General features: G+C 35.7%; 1 pseudogene; it reads right to left on the bottom strand.

Annotated features, from left to right (window-relative positions):
- Nucleotides 1-6831: 6831 nt before the first annotated feature.
- LOC145266791 (U2 spliceosomal RNA) lies at nt 6832-6968 on the bottom strand (annotated as a pseudogene).
- Nucleotides 6969-9730: the final 2762 nt, after the last annotated feature.

Raw genomic sequence — 9730 nt, 5'->3', positions numbered from 1 at the left:
ATATATATGTTCATAACTTACTACCTAGCCTTACCTATGTATTGAGCATTTTTGAAGTAAATACTGAAAATTTACGCATAAAATTATATCTTCATATATGAATTAATGTGATTAAAAGAAGTAACTATATATATATATATATATATATATATATATATATATATAAGCGAACGTGTCTGTGTGTCCCTGTATGCGTGTGTGTCTGTGTACATTTCTCTACGCAATAACTCTGTCAATTTTTAATCTATAGATTCGAAATTTGATATACAGGGTACTGAGATTTGGAAAAATCGATGTGATCGGGTTTTGGCCAGAAATTTTGCGATTCAGGGGTCAATGTTCAACGATTTGACGTTTGAGAACTCTACCAAACTCCTCCGTCAATTTTTGGTCTACGCACTTGACATTTTAGATATAGGTTCCTTGGACATAGATCTAACTTAATAAGTTGACTTGAGCCCCCCAAAAAATAAATTTTAAGGGGCCATAATAGGGGGCAAAGTTAAAAAAAAAATGACCTCTGCGGTCTCTTCCAAATTACTCAGACAATTTCTGGTCTAAATATTTGAAATTTTACATAAAGCGTATTTAGAGATAGGGCAAGCTTTTTCATCAGTTTGGGTCGAAAATTTTTAGTTACCAATATATAAATGTATGTATGTATGTTTGTTTGCATGTCTGCCTTAAACTTTCAATAGAGGCGACGGATTTTACCAAGATCAGTATCGTTTTTAAAGTTCGACCTTTCATACGACAAATATCGAAAAATTGGCTAAAAACATTAATATCTTCCCCTTCAACTAGGCATTTTTCTACAGGGAAGATCACTTTTTTCGCTGATATTTTTTAAAGTTATCCTGTACTTTAGATTGTCTAGCCTTAATTTGGCGGTAGTCGTAACAGCATAAACGGTAGGTTTTACCCCGCTCTTTTCCTCCTTTGAGGTACGGGTTCGAGGCTGCCTTCCTACTACCACTTTTTTTTTTGTTCAACATACACATCCAAACACCGGGGCAACGCCGGGCTAAAATGCTTATATATCCATAAAAGTGAAAGTGTCTGTGTGTGTCTCCGTGTGTGTGTGTGTGTGTGTGTGTGTGTGTGTGTGTGTGTGTGCGTTTCTGTGTACATTTCTCTACGCAATAACCCTGCCAATTTTTAGTCTACAAACTCGGGTACTGAGATTTGGGAAAATGGATGTGGTCGGTTTTTGACCAGAAATTTTGAAATTAAGGGGTGAAAGTTCAACGATTTGACCTTTGAGAACTGTACCAAACTCCTCCGACAATTTTGGGTCTACACACTTGAAATATTAGATATAGGTTCTTTGGGCATGGATCTAACTTAATAACTTGAGTTGAGCCCAAACAATAAATTTTAAGGGGTCATAATAGGGATCAAATTTTAAAAACGCCTTTTTTTTATCAACATACACCTCCAATCACCCGGGCAACGCAGGGTACCCATGCTTGTATATATATATATATATATATATATATATATGTACTAATAAGCAGATATCTATTCTGATATAGGTAGTAAAATTGGGCATTGAAAAAAAGACAGTTTAATGCTTAGAAAATCTTACTAACATTGTTTGATAGAGGGCATAGCATAACGGATAATTCATTATATAATCCAGTTGTAAGTGACACTCTTCCTAATATTTGTCTGTGCGAAACCAAAAATACATATTCGAATTATTTGAGGCGTTTAAACGAATGCTATCCCCGTGGATTAAATAAACGGTCCCGTTCCAAATTTCGTGCAGATCTTGAAGTTCGACATAAATATTCTCGAGTTCCGCAACAGACTCCCAAAGAAAGTCGGAGGTTACACCATCCGAAATAGCCAAAAACTCTCAAGACGAGAACAATAGCCTGAAAACACCAAAACAATATAGCTTTTTTATCCCCATATAAAAAAGTCAGAAATAAATGCTGAGATTTTATTTTTTTTTACTAGAAAATAACTTTTCTTTCAATTCAAATTATCCGCGAGGATTAAAATGCTATTCCCATTCGTATGAAACCAAATGCTATTCTCATTCGTATGAAACCAAACTTAAAATAAATAATATTGCTTTAACTATAATTTCCCCATATTCTCATCGTTTAAAACTCATTTTCACCCGCAACATGTTCTTTACTAATCTTCTTAAAATCATTTTTATTCTTAAATGTTGTACGAATTTTATTATCTGCCATTATTTCATTTAAACAAAATGGCGCCCATAGTTAACCCAATTAAATCGCTCACACAACGCATTATCGTTTCGATCATTTCTTTTTATCCCTCTTACTAGACAGTTATCTATAAAGGAAATATTACATTTACAGTATATCCTCGTTCGCGCCAGGAGCAACAACATTTGCGTATTTTTATTGTTTTGTCGACAGATTTTGATCGAATTATCGTTTCGTTTATCACACAGACTAGATTTACATATATCGTTTTTAGATTGATTATGATGGCCGGGCTTTCATTGGTTCATTTACGTATAACATAATGTTAATTGAAAATAAAATGTTAAAGAAGAAGACAGAAAAAAATATCCCAAGTTCTTACGATTTAAAAATGTATTTGGACACATTGAATAAATGTATTCGTTTGCTTTCTCATTTTTTGTGTTTATCTACAGCAAATACATCAAATTATACAAGTCAGAACAATGGTAATAAACTTGGACATGAAGAATAGAGGGTTCTTGTATTTTTTTACATAGGCCTAACCACTTATCGAGACCACTCGAGGATAAGGGTTAAGAGTGTACCGTAGTCAATTGGACAATATAGTAATCGTTAGTAATGGAAATTCGGTAAATTTGTTAACTTAAGTGGAACGGCTCATCAAGAACTTGTTTACGTTAGACTTGAAGACAACCATATAGCTGGAAAGCAAGAAAACGGAAGACAATTCCATAGGCGTGCAGTTCTAAGAAAGAAGCTTTGTTCATGGAATCTACGTTTAGACTTAGGCACAGATAAAGTGTGGGGGGAATTGTTGATAGTGTTTTCAGCGAGATGAGTGTTTCTTGTAAAAGTTTGGCGAGGGAGGACATAGATCGAAGCTCAGCCGAGCACTTGCGATGAAAATAACGATAAAGCAGAGACAAACACGCAACATCCCTTCTGTGAGAAAGAGGTTGCAGGGAAGAGAAAAGGACATTTTATCTTTTACTCACCCACTCAAAAAATAAATAAATAAAAAATAAATAAAACAAACTATTATAACGCAAGAGGTACTAAGAATTAGCAGATAGATTAATACGGAAACTAGCAGGGAGACCCGACGTAGCCCGAGATTCTATATATATTATATTTTACAGACCCATATTTTTATTCCCATCGAAATAGGTGAACTCGCCCATTTTTAAATCAAATCGATTGATTTGCCTGCTCTAGTTGGGGACCACTTGTGGCCCACCAGGTAGGAGCTTCACATGCCTTGCGGCATTCATTTAGTTTACAATACACTGTAGTCAAAATCACACTGAAGAGAGCCTACTGTTTATTTTATAAAATATTTTTTTCTATAATAACTTGAATTAAAGATTAAAGTTTATTAACTATTATATATATAAAATAAATTTTGTGTGGGTGTCTTTGTGTGTCTTATATTTTTTTAATTTTAATTCCCTTTTCTCCCCAAAATGGCCACATTGCAACTTTGATGTAGGGAGCTACTATCAGGGACATAAGCTACAGGGGTACTATGTGGGGAGTTGGACAGCAAGATGTCACTTCACGTTACACTTGAACTTTTGAAGGAAATTCCAAAGTCTAGCGGTTCTGGGGAAGAAACTACTGAATTAGGAGGCTCTCTTACATCTAGGGACCTCTACTATGTAGGGGTGGGATTTAGCTGCTTGTCGGGTTTGTCAGGGGCATTTACGTCGAGGGAATACACGTGCTTGCAGTTCATCAGAGCATTCACCGTTATAATACTTTTAGAACAGACAAAGGGGTGCTACATTTCATCGATGGGACAGAGGCTGAAGCTTAGATGACAGTTCAGGACCTATCAGATTGGCGACTCTCTTTTGAACCTTGTTCAGGAAGGAGAGACTAGTAGCAGATGCACCAGCCCAAATATGACAACAATACTCCATACATGGGCGAATGGTTGCCTTAGTGCATCTCTTATAAACTTCTAAACCGCTATAGAATTTTACATGTAGATATTTCATCTTCATTTATTTGAGAGTTCAACAGCTGGCTAAACGGGAATATCTGGTTCATCGTTGGTCATGTTCGACGGAAAGCTGCAATGGATATTCCTCCCAAGAAAATGACAGAGCCTTGGGTTTTATTTTCAGCAACTTATTATTTCACATTTTTTTTTCTCTATTTAGGAAGTTGCAACGCTGGTTCTGTCTATTGCTATCTATGATCCCCTCTACTTGGATCCATTTTCAATGTTAGGACCGTCTCTATCCTAACTCTCGACTTCGACTGCCTGTCTCTCTAACTCCTTACTCTGCCTATATATATATATATATATATATATATATATATATATATATATATATATATATATGTAACTTACGTCACTTGACTACACAAAGATCCAGCACGTAACCTTCAATCTTTCTTCTTACTGACTTATATATATTTGTTTTTGCAAAGGAGTCACCACTTGTCAAGTTCCAGATGCCACTCGAGGATAAGGTTTAATGGGTATACATAAGTAGTTGAAATTTTGTAAATTGGATTACTTAAGGGGATGGTTCACCAAGAACTTGTTTACGTTGGACTTGAAGACATCAGATTGTAGTCAGCTGGAAAGCAGGCAAACAGAAGAGAGTTCCACAGGCGTGCAGTTCTAAGAAAGAAACTTTGTTCATGGAATCTACATTTAGGTTTAGGCACAGATAAAGAGTGTGGGATATTATTGATAGTGGTTTTGGATAGACGAGTGTTTTTCGTGAACATTTAGCGTGGGAGGGGAACATATATTGAAGCTCAGCCGAACACTTGTAAGGAAAATAACGATAAAGCAGGGGCAGGCTCGCAAAGTCTCTTCTGTGCGAAAGAAGGTGCAGCGAAGAGAAAAGGGCATCCTCCGCTAAGCTACGAGGTCTATTTTGAACTCTGTCAAGGCAGGATAAGCTGCTTCTAGCAGCTCCTGCCCAGATGTAGCTACGGTACTTCATCGGTTGCGGGTGCAAAGTTGTGTTATTTAATGAAAATCGCTCCAGACAGTGCATAAAATCACTTGAAGTATGGCGCTTACAAAATTTTCTGGCCAAAGTTATTATTTTAATCCCTATGTTTAAAAAACCACATATTTATGCCCACAATATTTTTTCTTGTTATTGTTTCGAAGTTAGCCAAATTATTTTGCTAAAACATCCATCTTTTCAAATATTATCTCTGCATACCTTTTTCTATATAACAGTTATAAAGTAATAACATTGTTCATTCGTGAACCCTTTTTTTAATTTTGATAATAATAACAGTCAATTTTCTCAATCGACTATCAAAGCTAACCCATGTTGTTCTTGCATAATTCCACAGGACATTACTTACTAGTGATGGTGGGCGGCTTTACTCGGCTTTGCCCGGTCGTAAGATACGCTTAAATATATTTTAATTTGTCTAGTTTTCAAATATATTATTATAGTGTCGTGATTTCAATAAATTAAGTAAAACAATATGTGGGTTCGATCAGCTAGAATGGAAACCAAAAGCAAGGCTGTAGCGTACAAAGCTGGTGGCGTTACCACTGTAATAACGTGACACGCATATGAACTTATTAAAAATTTAAAAAAAAATCAAATAAACCAAGATGAAAGTACAAAATGTATTTTTAACGATTGTGTTTAAATTTCCCCACCGCAGCTAGAGTTTAGTTTTACTGAACAATCATCATCATCATCATATCGTATGACTCTGAATATTTTATTGTTGGCATTAATATTCCAGATATTTTTCTAGTCATATCTCTTTTTAGAAAGACGTCGAGTACGTACAAGAGCGACCATGTGAACGGTTGCCAATATTCATCGTGAAAGTGATTTAATGGAACGAACTAGATTCGAACTCGGGACACACAGCTTGTTAGCGCGTGTCGTTAAGCCCTTGGCCACTCTCAGCATCCAGTGAACAAAGATAAAAAAGGCAGTAAGCGTAATATAAGAAGAGATATTAGACATTACTACTAGTTAAAAGGCAAATGACTAATTGAAGAAATGTTATCTTGTGTCTACTTATACATAAAAGGTAATTTCAAATGTAGTCCATGTTTTTGGCAGTGTTCTAGATAAGTTTTATATCTAAGAGCACCCCCCTCCGCGATATGTATAAAAAATCCATCATCAAAATATCCGATTTAAGACGGAAAATCCAGAGTTTTCTACGGTTAACACCCTGATACAGCCTAACACCACTAGTGCATAAAAGAAGTCTTATCATCGCACAAGCAAACTAGCCTAGCGTAAAAAAATCAACGATAGACTCTTTGCTAAAACAGGCGCGCGTTCGAAGGGAATGTTTTTGTTTAGAGCTGAATTTGACCATAATATTCCACTTTTGCATTTTAAATTTTTATCTGAGCTTTATAAAAAACAAGGCCGATAGCCATTAGTCGCGTGCTCTCGTGTAATGAATGAATGCGTGAATGTGGGATTGACATGAAATTCTTAAAGATAAACTAAAATGACTGAAAAATGGGCTGAAATGACTTCCATAAATATAAAATAAACGACTTAGAATGACTTTAATGACCTTAAGGATGACTTGAATGCTTGAAAAATAACTGGAATCCTTCTAAAACAAATTGAATGATCTGGAGAATGACTTGAATAGCTTTGAGACTGATTGCTTGTAAAGTGGGTGATCATTTTACATTAAATTAATACAGAAATGTGATCCCCCACTTTATATCACAAAGTTACGAACATATGTACAGCATGTAGTAAGAACAGATACTACACTTTGATCTTGGCCAAAAGGCAAAGAAAATGGGGTATTTACTTGCCCCCCCCACCGAGCAAATAAGGCACAAGGCCGATTTTTAATGTGAGGTTTGAAAGGGAAATGGGGACCAACTTCCCGGGGAGTAGGGTAGGTTGATAGTGACGTTTGGTATGAAGGGTGCCCCCTACATCGACCAAAGTCTTATATGTGGGGTTGGTATTTATTTGCTCCCCCACCGAGCAAATAAGGCACAAAGCTGATTTTTAATGTGAGGAGTGAAGGAGAAATGTGGACCAACTCCCCGGGGAGTAGGGGAGCTGGATAGTGACGATTGGTATGAATCGTTGCCCCTACATTGACCAAGGTCTTATATGTGGGGTTTTCCCCACATAGGGTCTTTGCTTGCAATATCTGCCGGAACAGATTCTACACTTTGATCTTGACCAAAAAGCTAAGAAAAGGATATTTATTTGCTCCCCCAACGAGCAAGTTAGGCACAAGGCCTATTTTTAAAGCGAGGAGTGACGGGGAAATGGGGACCAACTCCCTGGGGAGTAGGGGAGGTGGATAGTGACATTTGGTATGAAGGGTTGCCCCCTACATTGACTAAGGTCTTATATGTGGGGTACCCCCACATATGGTCTTTGCTTGCAGTTTCTGTCGGAACAGATACTACACTTTGATATTCATATTAAATTTATAGCCATGGAAATAACGGTAAAACAAAGATAGGCTCCCAACGTCTCTTCTGTGGGAGAGAGGTTGCAGAGAAGAGAAAATCTACATCACAATAAAATTATTGAGATGTTAAACATTCGTTTATTTTAATTTAATCCCGTCCAACATCCGATCTCCCAGCTAGTAAGAAGACATTACTGATATTATTTAGTCATTTGACAGTCTCTAGGTGTGAGGAACTGAGTTGATTGAATTGTGGCCACTAGAAATTCATTATAAGACGTAATGTAAATTAAATTGTTCACAAATAAGGTAATGATTTACAGTAATTGGCTTGCTTCACATATGGGATTTGTTTATGAGTTCTTATAATTGAGATAATATACCATCAAACAGTGTCCTTATTTTTATGATTAAAGAGATAAGCCTAATAATACTTTCTTCGTATATCATAATCCATAGCTTAATAAAAAGGGGGCAAGACTAGTCTATGTACTCTAAAAATACAGCACTCAAATTTCCGACACGTAAACAAATATTTCTGACTTGTTTTAAAAAGGATGGAATGTCACTTCCGGAAATAATAAGCGGTTGTAAAATAAATATCAGAAGTAAAGGATCACTTAGACTGACCTATTAAGGCTAGTGAATCCAAAAGAGAGTATCACTTTAAAAAATATCGGCGAAAAAAGCGACCTCTCCCTGTAGAAAAGTGTCCAGTTGATGATGAAGGAATACATATTTTTAACCAATTTTTCGATATTTATCGTCCGTAGGACGATCTTCAAAACGCTTCACATCTCGTGAAAATCCGTCGCTTCTGTGTAAGGTTTTAAGCAGACCTACAAGCATAAATGATTACATAATATATACATTTAAACAAACTGCTGAGATTTATATAATATACCTTATTTGTATAGATTCACAGATGTTTTGTATTTGAGAGAATAGACCATCAAACACGTGTCCGTATTTTAATTCTTAGTGAGATAACTAATTGCAATATAACATTTTCTCAATCAGTATAATAACCCCTTTTTGGTTAATATATCATAGCCCGTAACTTCATTTAATGAAGCCAATATTTCCATCAACGGGCAACAACTCAATACGGTTGACAGAGTTACCTCTCTTGTCCTGTGATGTAATTGAAATATGAGATCAACACCAGGCTTGACAAAGCAACAGCTGCGTTTGGCAGACTCACCAAGAATGTATGAAACAGAAGACGCCCCGCCCCCGATGAAAAAGACCAAGGGCTGATCATATATTCCATATGCTGGACGACAACGTATTTAGGGAGCTCTAGCAGATCTATCATTTCAGCGGTAACCAGACAGCACTGTTTAAAGATACTCGTAATATACTTTCATAGAAATGTTTCTGTTATGTCACAAAAACTATTTTCTTTACATCACAAGTGTCACGTTCATACATTAATTCCATAGCTAATATAACATACGGACCCAACGAGTCAAGGGTAGTCTAGTCTAGTACATATATATATATATATATATATATATATATATATATATATATATATATATATATATATATATATATATACCCTGTATATCAAATTTCGAGTGGGTAGACTAAAAATCGACAGAGTTATTTCGTAGGTAAATGTACACACACACACACAGACACTTTCACTTATATATATATATATATATATATATATATATATATATATATATATATATATATATATATATATATATATATATATACTAGCATGGGTGCCACGCGTTGCCTGGGTATTTGGAGGTGTACATTGAGCAAAAAAAAAAAAAGAAAAAAAAAGCTGTCAATTTTTTAAAAAATTTGACCTCTATTATGACCCCCTTCAATTTTATTTTTTTGGACTAAAATCAAGTTATTAAATTAGATCCATGTCCATGGAACGTATATCTAAAATTACAAGTAATTAGAACCAAAATTCTTGGAGTAGTTTGGTAGAGTTCTCAAAGGTTAAATCGTTGAACCTTGACCCCTTACTCGCTAATATCTGGCCGAAAACCGATCACATCGATTTTCCCAAATCTCAGTACCCTGTAATCCAAATTTCGAGTCTATAGACTTAAAATTGACAGAGATACTGCGTAGGGAAATGTACACAGACAGACGCA

The sequence above is a fragment of the Euprymna scolopes genome, chromosome 41 (genome assembly GCF_053919585.1).
Source record: "Euprymna scolopes isolate OS-2025 chromosome 41, ASM5391958v1, whole genome shotgun sequence".
Lineage (NCBI taxonomy): Eukaryota > Metazoa > Mollusca > Cephalopoda > Sepiida > Sepiolidae > Euprymna > Euprymna scolopes.
This window is presented reverse-complemented; position numbering and strand designations above follow the sequence as displayed.